Source organism: Saccopteryx bilineata, chromosome 6 (genome assembly GCF_036850765.1).
Source record: "Saccopteryx bilineata isolate mSacBil1 chromosome 6, mSacBil1_pri_phased_curated, whole genome shotgun sequence".
NCBI classification, from domain to species: Eukaryota; Metazoa; Chordata; class Mammalia; order Chiroptera; family Emballonuridae; genus Saccopteryx; species Saccopteryx bilineata.
The window spans coordinates 53,506,663-53,525,608 of NC_089495.1; positions in this window are offsets into that span (position 1 = coordinate 53,506,663).

Consider the following 18,946-nt stretch of genomic DNA (forward strand, 5'->3'; position numbering starts at 1 on the left):
TCCACAGAGTATACTTGTCCCTTGTCATCAGGGGAAATTGGCTCCAGACTGCTTTTAATTTCTACCCAAGACATTCTAACTGGTGCTCCAGTTTTATTCTAGTCCTGCCTTTAACTAATCCAACCAGCATCCATTCATGGTGAGACACCATTATCCATTAGGCGCCTACTGTGTATCAGCCAGGCTCTATGTTCAATGCGCACTTCATTTCTTCCAGCACCAGACAGTCCTTCCCAAAACCATGCAGTAATTAGAGAGTAAGGGGAGTTTAGGAGTGACCTCCTAAAATTCACCTAATAATACACATTGAGCTCAGAAATGGGCAAGACTCATCCCTTTCCCCCTGTGTGAACGATAGGACCTACACTTACCTGTATTTCTTAACATAAATAAGCTCTTGTTTATGTGCAGAGTTTTTTTAAAAAAAAACTTTATTTTTCAAACATACATACAAATTTTGCATTAAACTGAGAACCAAATCTTCATAATAAAATTTTCTGTTGTTCAGATAATGGATGGAGATACCATCAAATTGGAGTCAATTCCTGATCCTGTTTGACCCAAGTGGAGAGCAGCAGAAGGTGAAGATAATGCAGTTCAATCCCCTCGTCCATACATCTTGTCCCTTCTGGCGACCCTGACAGTCCCACCGTCCACACCTGGCATTCCCTGCCTTCATATCTGCCAACATTCCCACCCAGCCTCCTTATAAATCTTCATATCTTCCTGAGACACTGTTCTGATGTCTTCCATCTGTCAAATTGTCCCTTTCGCTGCCATCAGTTAGGATCCAGATCTGTTTCAAGGATGCTGAGGCTTTATTCATCTAGGCAGATAAGATTCATCTCAACAAAGCTTCCCTCCTCTGGTTCTTTTCTTCATTTCAACTCTGTAAACAACCATAAACAGTGCCCTTCCTAATACTGTATGACCTATATTAGAAAAGGTATTAGGTAAGATGAATCAGCTTCTAAAGCTCACTCGATTCTTTTAATTTCATTAAAAGTTTTAAATTCTATTAAAAGTACTACATCAATCTCCCAAGCAAGGAATTGAGATAAAACCCAAAACTCAATAAAACCTAACAATTGTTTTCTGACTGCATCTAGTTAATGATGTTCTTATTTTAAAATATATACATTTGCAGCCCTGGCCGGTTGGCTCAGCAGTAGAGCATCAGCCCAGTGTGTGGAAGTCCTGGGTTCGATTCCCAGACAGGGTACACAAGAGAAGCACCCATCTGCTTCTCCACTCTTTCCCCTCTCCTTTCTCTCTATCTCTCTCTTCCCTTCCTGTAGCCAAGGCTCCACTGGAGCAAAGTTAGCCCCAGCACTGAGGACGGCTCCATGGCCTCTGCCTCAGGTGCTAGAATGGCTCTAGCCAAAAAGGAGCAATGCACCAGATGGGCAGAACATCGCCCCTCATGGGTATGCCGGGTGGATCCTGGTCGGGCGTATGTGAGAGTCTGTCTCTCTGCCTCCCTGCTTCTAACTTCAGAAAAATAAAAATAAATAATAATAAAAATAAATATATATATATATATATACACACACACACATGGCTTTAGCAAAGTAGAAATTATATTTTATAACTATCTGAAAAGCTTCTCATTTCCTATTAAATCACTTAATATCATAAGGATAAACATAAACTCATTAGCTACACAAATGTATAACCTGCGTGCTAGTGGCAAATGGTATAGCAGAAAGCACTTTCCTAGCCATTATCTCATCTGCTCCTCAGAACACCCTAAGGAGGTAAGAAGAGCCTAATATTCCATCTCAAGATGAGGAATCTGAACCAAGGAAAGCTAGGTGAAAGCAGAGCTAGGATTAGAAACCACTAATATCCCTGAAATACATTCAAATTATCATTGAAGAAATTCAGTGAACATCAATAACAGCGTCCATAATTTCCTCTCTCCGCTCTGGAGACCCTTTGAGTCAAGAGGCAGGAAGAGACAATGGAATTGCAATAGAACAATTAAATTCATCTCCTTCTCCTTTTGGCATTAAGACAAAGCTCAGCAATTTCTACATCCTGCAGTATTTTGAACTCAGTCAGTGAGTTTTCAGATAAACTGGAAAGACCATGCAGTTTAACATGATTACATCATTATTAAAAAAAATTATTTGCCCTGGCCAGCAGCTCAGTGAATTGAGCGTGGTCTGGCATATGAATGTCCCAGGTTTGATTTTCAGTCAGGGCACACAGGAGAAGCAACCATCTTCTACTGCCCCCTCCCTTCTCCTGATTGTCTCCCTCTTCCCCTCCTGCAGGCAGTGGCTCAATTGGTTGGAGCATGGCACCAGGTGCTGAGGATAGCTCCTGTTAGAGCTTCAGCTTCAGATGCTAAAAATAGCTCAGTACTCAAGCATCAGCCCCTGATGGAACTGCTGAGTGGATCCCAGTCAGGGTGCATGCCGACATTTGTCTCGCTAGCTCCCCTCCTCTCACCTAAATAAATAAATAAATAAATGACTTAAAGAAAAAAAATTATTTAGGATAATTTCAGAAGAAAACATTAACAGCTATGTTATTAATGAAATATGTTTCCATAAAAGTGCACCTTTAACCCTCTTCAAGGAACATTATTCCAGAAGATCTCTATTTGCTTTCAGTAAAATACCTAATGAAGTGTCACCATTTCCTTGAGGTAACCATGAGGAAAACAATGCATAGACTCAAGTAATGACACAGTTTAGGCATGGACTGTAGTACTTGTTTTTAATGGTGAGTAACTTTGGTAGTATAAACACCGTACCAAGCCTAACCAGGCAGTGGCACAGTGGATAGAGTGTCAGACTGCGATGCAGAAGGACCCAGGTTCCAAACCCCTAGGTCGCCAGTTTGAGCGCGGGCTCATCTGGCTTGAGCAAAAAGCTCACCAGCTTGGACCCAAGGTCACTGGTTTGAGCAAGGGGTTACTCAGTCTGCTGAAGGCCCACGGTCAAGGCACATATGAGAAAACAATCAATGAACAACTAAGGTGTAGCAACAAAAAACTAATGATTGATGCTTCTCTTCTCTCTCTGTTCCTGTCTGTCTATCCCTGTCTATCCCTCTCTTTGACTCTCTTTCTGTCCCTGTAAAAATAAAAATAAATAAATATACACTGTACCAAGAGTGGTCTCCCTAACACATTTGTAGAACTTGGTGTGTAACTAACCAAAGCTCTAAAATCACACAATTAACAGGCTTTCTTATCTACAAGGGCAAATCTCACATTCAGGTAAAAAATAAATAGAAATTTTCTAAAAGTGAATACTCTCCAGATAAAAAGGAAAAACATGCTTGCATTCAGCCTACTATAGTTACTCTAGAATGACACCAACTGGCAATTGTTTCTGGCTAACAGATTGCAGCTACTATGATTCCTACACAAATTATTAAAATAATAAAAATGTTTTCAAAGAGCTATCTTCCACTTCCTTTGCCAGACTAGCAATGAGCTTAACACTATCTGTGAAGCAATTTGTTCACCTAATTTTATGCCTTAATAAGCTTTAGTACAATTATTTTCTTGCCTGATTCTTTCTCTGCCTTAACTTCAGCACTCTTTCTTTCTGTTCTTCTCAAATATTCTCAAACCTATTAACAACATTGCACTCCCCTAGGATTTAAACTTTTGATTAGAACAGTCCCCATTTAATCAAGTTCAATTGGGAGATAAAATTGCATCTCAACTTCTCCGTTTTCCCTTTGGTGCCAGAAACTGCCTCTGAGCAGGCTGAGGAAACCCTGGAGAGATCAGCAATCCAACGATCACAGAGAACAGTTTTGGATTCCCTACATTTGCACACAGGAATATATAGATATAAATGCCCTTCAATACAGACAAGAAACAAAATAGATTACAAAAGTGATTGGCAGTGTGAATCTTCTTTAAGAATACGGAGTGCTTTTATACACAAAAATGACGTTTTTCATTTTGGTAAGCGAACCAAAAAAAAATTTTTTAAAGCAGTTTTGCAAATAACCAGCAAAGCAGTGGTTTTCTTTTTCCAAAGGAAGTTAAGCAAAAGTTTGCATAGGCAGGGAAAACTGCAGAAAGAATGTGACATATACTAAATAAGCTCCAGTGTACATGTTGTAACCCTGGGGCAACTATAACCCTACACACTGCTTTTCTTGAGGGTCTATTCATATAAACAGTTCCTTTGCTTTATTGCATAACTCTCTTCATTCACTATAGTAGCTGCCTATGAATGATGAATGGAAACTATATTACTTGCAGGCATAATTTATTCATTGACTTAATATAATGTAAGCAGATGCAATAATTTTTTAAAATTTATTTAGAAAATTAACTTTAACACAGTGATGATCAATAAGAGTACATAGGTTTCAGGTAGATATTTCTATAGCATATGAACCGTTGACTATGTTGTATACCCATCACCCAAAGTCAAATCATTTTCTATCACCTTATATTTGTCCCTCTTTACACCCTTCCCCCGATTCCCTCCACCAGTACTCCCCTACATGCCCCTCCCCCGGTAACCACTTTACTTTTATATATGTTCATGAGTCTCAGTTTTATATCCTACCTATGTGTGAAATTATACAGTTCTTCGCTTTCTCTGATTTACTTATTTCACTCAGTATAATGTTCTCAAGATCCATCCATGTTGTTGTAATGACAATAAGTCATCATTTCTTATGGCTAAGTAGGATTCCATTGTATATATGTACCACTTCTTCTTTCTCCAATCCTCTATCGAGGGACACTTTGGTTACTTCCATGTTGTGGCCACTGTAAATAATGATGCAATGAATGTGGGGGGGGGGGCTTGTCTTTATGTACCAATGTTTTCGAGTCTTTGGGGTAGATACCCAGGAGAGGGATTGCAGGGTCATATGGTAGTTTTTTTCTTAACTTTTTAAGGAACCACCATGCTTTCTTCCATAATAGTTGTACTAATTTGCATTTCTACCAGCAGTGAATAAAGATTTCTTTTTCTCCACAGCCTCTCCAACACTTGTTATTACCTATCTTATTGATAATAGTGAATCTACCAGGTGTGAGGTAGAATCTCATTGTAGTTTTGATTTGTATTTCTCAAATAGCTAGTGAAGATGAGCATCTTTTCATATAGCCTTTGGCCATTTGTATGTCCACTTGGGAAGTGTCTGTTCAGGTCTTCTCTCCATCTTTTAATTGGATTGTTTGCTTGTTTGTTTCTGAACTTTGTACATTTCAATAATCTTTTCATAGTAGATTTTTACTTATTTCTTCAACAACAGCTTGTTAAGCATTTACTATATACCGGTGCAGTTCTGTGTGCTTGGTTAACAGCATTAAAAAAAACCAATGAGGACTCTGCCCTCATGTATGTTACATTCCAGTAGTGGAAAAATAAACAATGAATCAGTCAATAAGATTCATTTAATCCAGAGATGTATGTATGAGCCCCTATTATGTTACCAGGTAATTTTAGGCACTTGGAATACTTTAGTGAACAAGAAAGACAATATTTTTTTCCTCAAAAGTTTAAGTGTCAGCAGGGTAAAATTGTTGGGCCTTGTGGGCCATGTTTTTTTGTTTTATTCTGTTTTGTGTTTTGACAGAGACAGAGTCAGAGAGAGGGACAGATAGGGACAGACAGACAGGAAGGGACAGAGATGAGAACCATCAATTCTTTATTGTGGCTCCTTGGTCTTTTTAGTTTTCATTGATTGCTTTCCCATATGCGCCTTGACCAGGAGGTTACAGCAGAGTGAGTGACCCCTTGCTCAAGCCAGTGACCTTAGGCTTTTAGCCAGCAACCTTTGGGCTCAAGTCAGCGACCATAGAGTCATGTCTATGATCCCACACTCAAGCCAGCGACCCCACACTCAAGCTGGTAAGCCCATGCTCAAGCCGGAGGTTTCGAACTTGGGTCCTCTGCATCCCAGTTCAATGCTCTATCCACTGCACCACTGCCTGTTCAGGCATTGTGGGCCATGTTAAGAATTATATTCAGGAAGAAATAGGTAGTCACTAGAAGATTTAAACAGTTTTAATAGAACATTTTGACTGCTTTGTTGAGAATGGACTATAAGAGGGAACAAGAGAAACAGAAAAACCTGTTAGGTTGTTATTCCATAACAAGCAAGAGATTATAGTGACTTAGACTAAGTCTGGACAGTAGCAGAAGAGGCGGTGGAAAGTGGTCAGAGTGCCCACTTTTATAAGACAGAGCCCTCAGTCTGTTTCCTTGTGGGTTGAATGTGGGATATAACGGAAGGTGGAGCTAAGGTTTGGGGCCTACACAACTGGACATATGGAGTTACTATCAATTGGGATGTCAGTGGAGACTAGTCCAAGTGCTGTCGGTAAATAAGGAGAATCATGTAACAAAAAATAAATGACAGGGATGGTGAGAATGAGGCAGTCAGCAAAGATGTGTTATGCAGAGGCATAGGGACTGGGCCCTGAAGGATTAGATGAACCAGCCGCATCAAACATCCTGGACAAGAGCTTTCTAAGCAGAACAAGTGCAAAGGTCTGGAGTGGGAAAGATCTGAGTGGGTTCAAGGTAAAGGAAGGATTTAAGAGAGGGTGGTTGGGGGCAGATTATTCAGAATCATAATAACAAGCACAAAGTAGCCACTGGGGAGTTTTAAGCAAGGAAAAGATATGTCCAAATGATATGAAAAGCTCCTCCATGAAGAATAGATTAGGGTTACAAAGAGAGAAACCAGAAAAACCAATTAGGAGGCTAGTGCAGTTTTCCAGGGAAGACACAATGAAGATGCATGGAGGAAACAATTTACAGTCATGAATCCACAAACTTAATATGGACCGATATAACTTTCTTCATGTTAGAATAACTTGGCCTTTAAGATTCCATTTTCTGAGATACAGAACGATAGAAAGTATAACATTTAGTAACTTTTCAGTTAACCTCTGTCTTTTTGGAATAGATGTTCAAGTTGGTGCCTCTCCCCTCCCTTTTCTCTTTGTCTTTCTCTAGGGTGATCTAAGCTAAGGGAGTTTATGTGGCATCTTTGCATTGGCTGAAGGAGATGTGGTCTGTGGGAGTCCAATATTCAGTTAGGCTCAGCTGGATTCAAGTGTAGGTCTTGATTTCTGCTGGGTCTTCTTCTGCCCTGGTTATGTCCACACAGTCTGCATCTTACTCAACTGAACTGTGTCCTTTTTGTCTGTCAGTCCTTTCAGCTCTGCTAAGGCCTTTTCTCAGGGGCTGTTTGCAACCAAATCAGAGGCTCAACCCCATTAGACTCAGCACTTGTTTTTGTTGAGCAAATACTTTGAAATAATCCCTTTAATAATCCCAAATTAAATGGGACAGATAATAGAACCTACTTATACACATAATTTTGCAAAAAGTTAACCTAATGCCCTAATTGTAATGTAAATAATCTATTAAAAAGTAACTAATAATAAAATACTGTGAATTTTAACATATAAATGCTCATGCCTAACTACAGAAGACAACATAAAATAGTGAAATGCTTATCTCTCCAATATCTTGTTTGAATATAAGAGAAGTCCAGAGCTATACTTTACAAGAAGAAGTTGAAAGAGTAGAGGTGTTAGTGGATACTAGAATTAAAAATAATGGTAGAATAAGTAAAAATAGACTTAACTTACAAATATACATATACAGTGGTCCCTCGTCTATCGTGGGGGGTAGGTTCCAGAACCCCCTGTGATAGGCGAAAATCCACAAAGTAGCGACCTTATATTTATTTTATTATTTATATTTATTTTAAGGCCTTATAACCCCACACACACACTCTTATAAACCTTCCCGACGCTGTTATTAACCTTTCCCATACTTATTTTGCTTATTTTACTGGAAAAAATAATTAAAATAATAAATATATAAAATACTTATATCTCACAAAATCCCACAATATGGCAAAGATCCATGACACAAATTTAGATATATATAATTTTAAATTCTGTGATACAGTGAGACCGTGAAAAGTGAACTGCGATATGGTAAGGGAGGACTGTAATAAGAAAAAAAATGCCCTGGCCGGGTAGCTCAGTTGTACACCAAGGATGGGGGTTTAACCTTGCTCAGGGCACATACAAGAAACAACCAATGACTGCATAAATAAGTGGGACAACAAGCTAATCTTTTTTCTCTCTCTCTCTCTAAAATCAATAAATAACAAAATAAAAAAATTAAAAAGGAGGGGAATAATCTTAAATGAAGCAGAGATGACCAATTACATAATTTTGGAGGGAAGAAAACAGAGAAACATGATTTTCATAAATGAGCTAAAGTTTTCTTTTTTTAAATGTCAGGTCAAATACTCTTTATAATATATCTCAAAAAGAAAAACAACTTTAATCCTACTGCACATCAAGGCTAATTCAATTTATGAAAGTAGTAGAATATTTGAAAGTCAACATGGAGGCAAGACAATCTATCTTTGCGACCACCAAATAAATACCAGTCAAGACTCCTCATCATTGTGAGAAGCCCAAACACCCCCCCTAGGTATTAATACCACTCTCACTGAGAACCTACTAACTGTCCTTCTCCCTTCTGTCAAAATAAATCAGTTTGGGAGAGATAAAAAAGGCCAAATCAGTACACATTTTTTCTTAGTCAGATTTTGATTCTTAATAAGTAAATCCATACTTTAGAATTATTTAATAATACCTATTTTTGTCTTTTAAAGATCTGCTTTTGTATTTGAAACCAAGCCTTGCAGACATTGATTACCCAAGGGCACATAGTTAGTAAGTGACAGTACTTGGATGTGAACCAGAGGATCGGATTCAGAGATGGAGAGAAGTGACTGATTCAAAATAGATGTTGGAAGCCCAATCAGGAGGACTTGCTGGGAGATTGGATGTGGAGGAGTGAACAAGGGATGAATCAAAGCAAAGATGATTCTGAGGTTCAACATTTGAGCGACAGTTCTATTTATTGAAAAAGGGTGACATGAAAGAAAAACCAGTTTGAAGATTGGGGATTTAGGAAGAGTGAATTCTGAGTTCTGCTTTGGATAAGTTAAGTGTAAAATATTGACAAGAGAGCCAAATAGAGATATCAAATATATAGCAGAATATAGGATCTTGAGCTCAGATATGATAGGACAGCAGATAAAATTGTGGTGATTTTAATAAATAGGTGCCACATAGCAGTGGATATTCTAAAAAATGTTTGTTGGGAAAAAAATCTGTGAAAGACTAAGTAAGCAATTACTATGGACCAAGAGGGAAATGAGACATAAACAAAAGGAATGGCAGTAGAACCAAAGAGGTAGAATCAATAGCATCTAGTGACTAAGTAGAAAGGGAAGGGGTGGAGGAAATTGAAAATGACTCAGAGTGTCCCAGCGTGGAAAGCTACCTCGATGGTAATGCCATTAATAATGGGAAAAGAAACAGAAAGGATTGGGAAAGGAAAAAATCAATGCAGATAATTATTAGTTCTATCAGCAAATTAAAATGTTTGCATTTTTCAAATGGATTTGAGTTTCAAAACATTTACATTTCAAAGAAGCAGGCTTTAAAATGTACTTTCACCTTTCTACAGCAAGACTGATAACCTTAGTTTAATTATTAGGTTTGGAAAGAAAAGAGTATTTTCTCTTTTTTAATGTCTCATAGGATAAATCAGGTTGCAATGCTCCTCTTTTCTACATTGGCAATGAATTTTATTCCCCCTCTTTCAATCTCTTTCTCTGTCTCTCTTAATATCTCTGTCAACCTATCTCTGAATATCTCTTCCTCTCTGTCTCTCTAGATGATAGGTGATAGATAGGTAGATAGATAGATGATAGATAGATAGATAGATAGATAGATAGATAGATAGATAGATAGATAGATGATAGATAATAGATAGATAGATAGATAGATAGATAGATAGATAGATAGATAGATAATGATATACATTTTGTGGACAAAAAAAAGAGGGAGTTCTGTGGAAAGTAACCTCATAGGGTGATCTGATCATAAATTCCTAACTGAGTAGTTCTTGGGGGTAGTCACAGCCCAGGCATACAACTTCTTTACTAAAACGTTTATCTTTTTCTTAAGCAAGCCCTATTCAATGTTTCTGTGCATCTAAGTTAATATAGCTTTGAAATGCCCTCTTTAAGATCCCCCAAGAGAGCAAATAATCTTAATTATTCTGTGATTCAATCCCTGAGTTGCTTTCTCCCACCTTCATATAATCTTTCTTAAATTCCCACCTTAAATGCAAAAAAAGAAGGAGGAGGAGGAGGAGGAGGAAGAAGAAGCTGCAAAACTGTTATTTTTTGGAGCATTCGAGATCTTGCTCCTTGGTATATGTCATCAGTTTGGCTCAAATAAACTCTTATAAAAATTTTCTGCAGGTTTGGAGATTTCTTACTCTGACAATATCTTTATCTATATGTATCATAAGAAATCAAATATCTAAAGCAGGCTCTAGGAGATATTGTAAGTAGCTGTTCTTTGCTCCATTAGGATGGCATTTCCCAACACAGAAGGACAGATGAGCTGAATGTTCTCTGAGGGCAGGCTTTGAGTAGGACTATTTTTAAAACACTTAGCACAAGCTTTACGCTTAATAAGCATCGGAATAAATGTTCTTTAAATAAGTTAAGAAATAACTATGCTCTTCTTTTAGTCTGCCAAACAGGTTTCCACAAACTCTCTGGCTAACAGGTCCTTAGCTTCAAACCCCTGACACTTCTAACTCCTGTCTTATATAAAGTGAAGTGAGCAGTGACTCCATCAAGAAGTCATTCAATTGTGTTCCTACTACTGGTAACATTATTTTCAGTAAGACCTTTTGCTACCATTTCAGTTGATGTTCCTAGGGTCTGAATAATTGTACTATACAAAAACAAATTTCTATTATGTGTGTGTGTGTGTGTGTGTATTCATTTATCAAAAAGATTGGTCACCTGACATGGAAGCATATTACCTATCAGGCAAAATATGTATGTTTGTTACCTCTTAATGCTTATTATATAAAATCATATTATTTCAAAGCTTTTATAATTATTTCTATTTTCCCACCTGAGAAATCAGGCAGTAAATACTATTGCCCTTTGAGTATTTTCTTAAAGTTTTGAATTAATCTCATTATTGTCCTAGTTTTATATTTTATCAAGAAAGCAAAGGGGGGCCCTAGCCAGTTGGCTCAGCAGTAGAACATCAGTCCTGGGTTTGATTCCTGGCCAGGGCACACAGGAGAAGCACCCTCTCCTTCTCCACCCTTCCCCCTCTCCTTTCTCTCTGTCTCTCTCTTCCCCTCCCACAGACAAGGCTTCATTCGAGCAAAGTTGGCCCAGGCACGGAGTATGGCTTCATGGCTTCTGCCTCAGGTGCTAAAATGGCTCCAAACACAGCGGAGCAATGCCTGGGCGGGGAGGGGGCAAGCATCACCCCCTGGTGGGTATGCCAGGTGGATCCTGGTCAGGCACATGCAGGAGTCAGTCTGTCTGCCTCACTCCCACTTCTCACTTCGGAAAAATACATTAAAAAGAAAGTACAGGGGGTCCTTAGGTTATAACTTGACATATGACATTTCAAGTTTACTACATGGGCAAAATAATTTTGTTGCACGTGGCAGAAGAATACACAGTAATGCAAAAAATGAGTGAGAAAGTTGACGTCCCCCAGTATGCCTACCTCTGCCATTTTGGACGGTTAAAAGTGCAAGTGTTCTGTTTGTGTTGCTTTGGTGACTTTTTGGCTCTTATCATGGCTCCTAAACAAAAGTCAAACTCTTCAGATGGTAGTGCTTCAAAGAAGAGGAAAGCCATCATGATGGATGTCACAGAGCTACTGTCCTCACCTGGAGAGGAACTTTCTGCTGAGGACCTCATGCAGCTGGAGAAACAGCTGCTTGAAGAGGAAGAGATAGAACCCCAGAACCCAAAATATTTACTACCAAGGATTTGATAGAAGGTTTTCTATGGCAGAAAATAAGCTGGCAAAATTTCAGGCTGAGAACCCTAGTGATAACAGACTCAGTAAGGTCTACAGAGCTGTTATGGATGCCTTGCAATGCTATAGGCAGATTTTAGAAGAGAAGAAGTCATCAACCTTCCAGACTAGCCTGGAACAATTCTTTAAGAAGGTAGGAAAACCTGCAACAGATCCTGTAACCTCTATATGAGCTACTTCTCGAGATGAAACACCTGTAGTACAGGTAGAATAATCTCCAGCATCTCCTGCATGTTCCTTAGGCAATCCTGATTCACCTGACCCAGTATCTCAAGCACCTTCTGCAGGTTCTCCTGCCTCTCCAGCTTCCTCTTCCCAACAGGTTACTCTCTCCCACCTTACAATGCCCCTTCTAGTATGCAACCCAACCACAGGAATAAAAGTAAGAAAAAAATTTTTTTTTTGTATTTTTCTGAAGTTGGAAACAGGGAGGCAGTCAGACAGACTCCCGCATGCGCCCGGCCGGGATCCACCCGGCATGCCCACCAGGGGGCGATGCTCTGCCCATCTGGGGCGTTGCTCTGTTGCAACCAGAGCCATTCTAGCACCTGAGGCAGAGGCCATAGAGCCACCCCCAGCGCCTGAGCCAACTTTGCTCCAATGGAGCCCTGGCTGCGGGAGGGGAAGAGAGAGACAGAGAGGAAGGAGAGGGGGAGGGGTGGAGAAGCAGATGGGCACTTCTCCTGTGTGCCCTGGCTGGGAATCAAACCCGGGACTCCTACATACCAGGCCAATACTCTACCACTGAGCCAACCGGCCAGGGCCAGTAAGAAATTTTTTTACACTAATTTTTTGACATTTTATTCTACAGTACAGTGTACCATACAGTATATTTATTTCCTTTTCCTTTTTCTATGGTTTAGTTGTGTTTTTATGTCTAAATTATAATTTTACAACTATGTTAGGATAGGTAAGTGACTTAGGCTAGGGCAGGGGTCAGGAACCTATGGCACGCAAGCCATATGTGGCTCTTTTGATGGCTGCATCTGGCTTGCAGACAAATCTTTAATAAAAACAATAATATTAAAAATATAAAACATTCTCATGTATTACAATCCATTCATTTCCTACTGCTCATGTTCATGGTTGTGGGTGGTTGGAGCCAATCACAGCTGTCCTCCGGGACAACACCAAATTTTTTTTTTTTTTCATTTTTCTGAAGCTGGAAACAGGGAGAGACAGTCAGACAGACTCCCGCATGCGCCCGACCGGGATCCACCCGGCACGCCCACCAGGGGCGACGCTCTGCCCACCAGGGGGCGATGCTCTGCCCATCCTGGGCGTCGCCATGTTGCGACCAGAGCCACTCTAGCGCCTGGGGCAGAGGCCACAGAGCCATCCCCAGCGCCCGGGCCATCTTTGCTCCAATGGAGCCTTGGCTGCGGGAGGGGAAGAGAGAGACAGAGAGGAAAGCGCGGCGGAGGGGTGGAGAAGCAAATGGGCGCTTCTCCTGTGTGCCCTGGCCGGGAATCGAACCCGGGTCCTCCGCACGCTAGGCCGACGCTCTACCGCTGAGCCAACCGGCCAGGGCAACACCAAATTTTTATTGGATAATGTATAAATGTACACGGGTCATTGTGAGCTCAGGAAGTAAATTTCTCTCCTTTTAATCAAGTAGTCAGCTAGCTAATTGCAGAAACCCTTTTGACAAAGAATATGGCTAAAAGAAAAAAAGATGGGGAGTATCATACTTTTCAGCAGGAATGGACAGAGGAATTCTTGTGGAGAGAGCAAGTTCTGCAGCGTGTGTAATATGCAATGATAAAATTGCATCGATGAGATGGTCAAATATAAAGCAGCACTTCGACACATGCCATACTACATTTACATCGAAATGTCCAGCGGGGACAGCAGGAAGAAAGCATGTCAAGAGCTACTGTGCAGAGTGCAAGCTAGTCAGCAGCAACTCCGTGTTTGGACCCAACAAGGTGACTAGAATTTGACTAGCTTTGCTGGTGCGTTAGCAATTGTGAGAAACAGAAAGCCATTCACAGATGGGGAGTATGCGAAAACATTCATGCTTGATGTTGCCAATGAACTTTTTGACAACTTTTCAGATAAAGATAAGATAATCAAACGAATAAAAGACATGCCTCTGTCGGCAAGAACTGTTCACGATCATACTATCATGATGGCAAATCAAATTGAGGAAACACAAGTAAAGGACATAATTGCAGCACCATTCTTTTCTCTCACTTTGGATAAGTCAACAGACATAAGACATTTATCCCAGTTCAGCGTGATTGCAAGGCATGCTGTTGGTGACACACTATGTGAGGAAAGTCTTACTGTTTTGCCTATGAAAGAAACAAGAGGGGAGGATTTGTTCCAGTCTTTCACTGAGTTCCCTAAGGAAAAAAAAAAATCTACTGATGGATAAACTTATTTTGGTGTGTACTGATGGTGCTCCATGCGTGGTGGGGAAAAACAGAGGATTCATAGCGCTTCTTCGTGAACATGAAAAGAGACCCATCCTAAGTTTTCACTGCATCCTACAGCAGGAGGCACTTTGTGCTCAGATGTGTGGCAAGCAGCTTGGTAAGGTGATGTCACTGGTCATTCGGGTGGTCAATTTTATTGTTACCCGAGCTTTAAATGATCACCAGTTTAAAACTCCTGGATGAAGTTGGGAATAATTATCCTGGTCTGCTTCTGAACAGAAATGTGCATTGGTTGTCAAGAGGGAAGGTGCTCAGCCATTTTGTGGCTTGTCTGAGCGAAATCCGGACTTTTCTTGAAATGAAAAACATCAAGTATCCTGAGTTAGCTAACACTGAGTGGCTCCTGAAGTTCTACTATCTCATGGACATGACCGAACATCTGAACCAGCTCAATGTGAAAATACAAGGCATTGGAAATACGGTCTTATCCCTTCAACAAGCAGTGTTTGCATTTGAAAACAAGCAGGAACTCTTTGTTGCCGACATTGAAATAGATCGTTTACTACACTTTGAAAAACTGGGAGAGTTTAAAAATGCATGCACAGCAAGTGACCCTGCTCAACATCTTGATCTCCAGCAGCTGGAAGGCTTCACATCTAATCTCCTGCAGTCATTCAAAGCGTGCTTTGAAGAATTTTATGAGTGCACTCATCTTTTTAAGTTCATCGCCCATCCACACGAGTGTGCAGTGGACAGCACCAACCTGAGTTACATCCCCGGTGTCTCTGTTAGAGATTTTGAGCTACAAGCTGTTGACCTGAAGGCCTCAGATATGTGGGTGAATAAGTTCAAGTCACTGAATGAAGATTTGGAAAGACTTGCACGACAACAAGCAGCATTGGCAAGCAAACTCAAGTGGGGAGAAATGAAAAAACTTCAACCTGCGGACCAGCTGATTGTTAAAACTTGGAACGCACTTCCCGTCACATACCACACACTGCAGCATGTGAGTATTGCTGTACTGACAATGTTTGGTTCTATGCAAGTGAGCAGTCTTTCTCACATCTAAAGAACATTAAGACCAACCTACAATCATGTTTAACTATGGAAGTCTCAACGCCTGCATGAAGCTTAACCTCACAACATATCAACCAGACAACAAAGCCATCAGCAAAACCATGCAGCATCAGAAGTCATATTAATGGTAAGAAGTACTTTATTTATCATTGGTTAGCAACAGCATAACAATGTTATTAAAAAGAATTCAAAGACTTATTGTACTTTAAAAGTGTTGGTCTTACATAAAATGCACACATTTACTTGTATTTAGTGTTAAACATATTGGATGGCTCTCACGAAATTACATTTTAAAATATGTGGCGTTTCGACTTACACCAAAATTCAGGTTATGCCACTGCTGTAGGAATGGAACTGTGTCGTAACCCAAGGAACCCCTCTATATTCTAAATGTAAAGAAAAACCCCAAGAGTTTAATGTAGCTATAACCTGCCTACAAAAACCCAAGTGAAATTCCTATACACAACCTCAGAAATGCAGATCCAGTTTTATTCAATTAACTAATGAAAGTATTTGTTTTCAAAACCATGCTGTGAAATAGATGTTATAGATGTTTTATCCAATTAATTCTTAATTGTGCTCCAAACACTCAAATTCAATATACATTTTTGCATTAAAAAAAGTATATTGAAACAGTTGCTCTTCATTTTCAGTATATCTGTCTTCTGGTCATTCTTTCCTGTAAAGTGCTTGTAAGCATTTGATGCTAATTTTCCCCTACTATTCTTAGTTAAATGTTGTTCTTGTGATTTTATAAAGCGATAATACATCATTTAAGTGTCTAACTCTAAGGTGTTGTCCTAATGTAGCAAATGCAAAAGCATCTCATTCCCCTGAAGAAAATTTAAAAAAAGGAATTTGAAACATCTGTCTTTCTGAGCCTATTTGTGATAAGTTCTATTTGCTATAAAGCACAAAATGGCAGAGCAAGCTAAAATGATATCCTACACTTGATGGCTGCTTAAGCATATCACCCAAGGAGAAGGGGACTGGGGAGGTTTGTTTGCTTGTGGAGAGTTAAAATCAACACTAGATCTGTGACAGTTGCTCTTCCTGCATCTGTTTTAACAACTCCTGTCCTACCTCTTGTCGCTGTATGTTGTCTGTCCAGACTCTATCAGCTCCTTTTTCTCATTTACTACACGTCAGTGGCCAAGACCCTTATCTCTGCACCGCACACACACTATCCACCCCTGGCCACCTTCCATCAGGGAACTATTCTTCCACACTCTCTCCACCTGATGATTCAGCTTTTCCTTCCATACACAGCTGAAACATCTCTTCTATAAAGCAATTTGAATACTCCATCCTCCTTCGGTTGCAGGCAAAGTTAAATGTTCCCTCCTCTGTCCCACCTCACTGCCGTCATGTAGCCTCAGTACAGTTATGTAACTTTATTACTATACTGTGGAGTTAAATTATATTTATATGACTGACTCTTGAGTGAGATTGTGAACTCCTTGTTGGCAGGCACTATTGATTATTGATATCTGTACTTATCTAGCTGCAGTAGGCAGGATTCCAAGGGATTCCCAAGGACCCTTGCCCTTATACAATCCCATCTTGTTGAGTGTGGGCAGAAGCTGTGATTATGTTGTGTTACATGGCAAAGGGAAGTTATTTTGGTTAGACTTGAGTCCTTTTAAAGCAGAGCACTTTCTCTAGCTGATTGCAGGAGAAGTCAGAGAGATTCATTCCTGCTGACCTGGAAGCAACAGCAATAATGTTGTGAACTGCCCATGGGGACCATGTGGCAGAAAACAGCAGGCAGCATCTAGGAACTGAGAGCTGTCCCTGACCAACAGCCAAGAAGACCTTAATCACAAGCAAAAGGGAACCAAATTCTGCAAAAACCTGAATGAGTTTGGAAGTGGTCTCTCCTTCAGTAACCCCAGATGGGCAGCCAACACCTTGATTTTAGCGTTATAAGACCCTGAGCAGATAATCCAGCCAAGAAATTCCTGGAATGACAGCCTCCAAGTCGTGACCTATGAACTATGTTGTTTTATGCTACTATGTTTATGTTGTAATAGAAAAGTAATATACTAGCCCAGAGCCTGGCACATAATAAAGTATTGGCTGTTTAATTGTTGGGTAGATGCTTTGAATTAATGAATGCAGCTATGAAAGGTTGGAAGGCTGGAAGGAAGAAAAGGAGGAAGGAAGAAAAGGAGGAAGGAAAGAAGGAAGGAAGGGAGGGAAAGAGGGAGGGGAGGAAACAAAAGGAAAGGAAAGAGAAGGGAAAAAGAAATACACTATTTAGAAAAAGAAATTGTGTTGTGGTCACTCAAGTACAAATGAATTTTGAGAGAATGAACAGACACTTTCTTAGAATGATTGATGGACCTTCCTGAGCTGAACAAGTGTGACAGACATACTATGTCAATTTAGATTAGTTTTTTTCTATTCATGTTTCCCAACTTCCATCTTATTCTCATTAATAATCTATCCTTGACAATTTTGTCATTCCTACCCTGACCCCAACTTGTCTGGTAAGAGCGAAAAACACAGGTCTGATAACTGTCAGCCAGCAACTGGCCTGGTGGCTACCAGCTAGGCCACAATGCTTTCCTGTGACTATAAACAGTCCCCCATAATTTCAACATCAGGTGAGGACTCACCATCATTATGAACAACACAAAAACAAGACTCCATAAAAAAGTCCAACCAAAGATCAAAGCAAAGACACTGTGCAACCACAAAATGACCAAACCCTTTTTTTTCCTAGAAAATACTTAAAACAACTGCTTCTTTTCGGATGACAACTTGAGCTCTGCTCCATTCCTCCTCCCCCTAAATAAAAGCATTAAGATACCCACTCACCTAATTGTTCTGACTTCTGAAAGACCCCAATCCAGACCTTGGCTCCTTTTAATTTTTCTCCAAATCATTTAAGAAACACCCAAGTCTTATAATAAGACCCTGCTAACTCCCTGTTCTCAAGACCACCCATGGTTCCTCCTGGTGTTTTGTCTCCTTAGCTGCTATAAGCAATAAACTCCTCTATATTCTACTGCAGGTGTGTTCCTGGTGGTCTCTAGCTAGTGGGCCTCAAAAAGGGAGAAGATGTCTATGTGAGAACTTCTTCGATGCAATGCCTTAAATGCTTAATGGTTCCTTATTAGGGCATACCAAACCCAAAATAGCTGAACCTAAAACTCTGCATCAGTCAAGTACCTAAAGATGAGGGCATTGAGATTTATCAATAGATGCAAGCTTTCAGGAGCTACTTTCCCCTGTCTAACAGTGACCAGAGGCAGGAGACAACTAACCATCACAGTGATAACTCAGCATCAAATTAGGATTGCAGCTCATCTGATCAGCTGAGGCCTCAAAACTCTCAATCCTCCAAAGCCCCAGTACACAAATCATGCTTCACTCTGCCATGGTCCCTGCTTCCAAATTGGTAAGAGGGGCAGACATTCCCTCAATAAACTTCAGAGTATGTAAAGTATGTAGGATGGATTGAGGCTAAGAGCAGTAGTGTAATTGCTGTCATTTTTATTTGAGAAGAAACTTATATTGTTGCTATGGGCTTGGTTGAGAATAAAGACATGATGGAGTTAGATGGGTA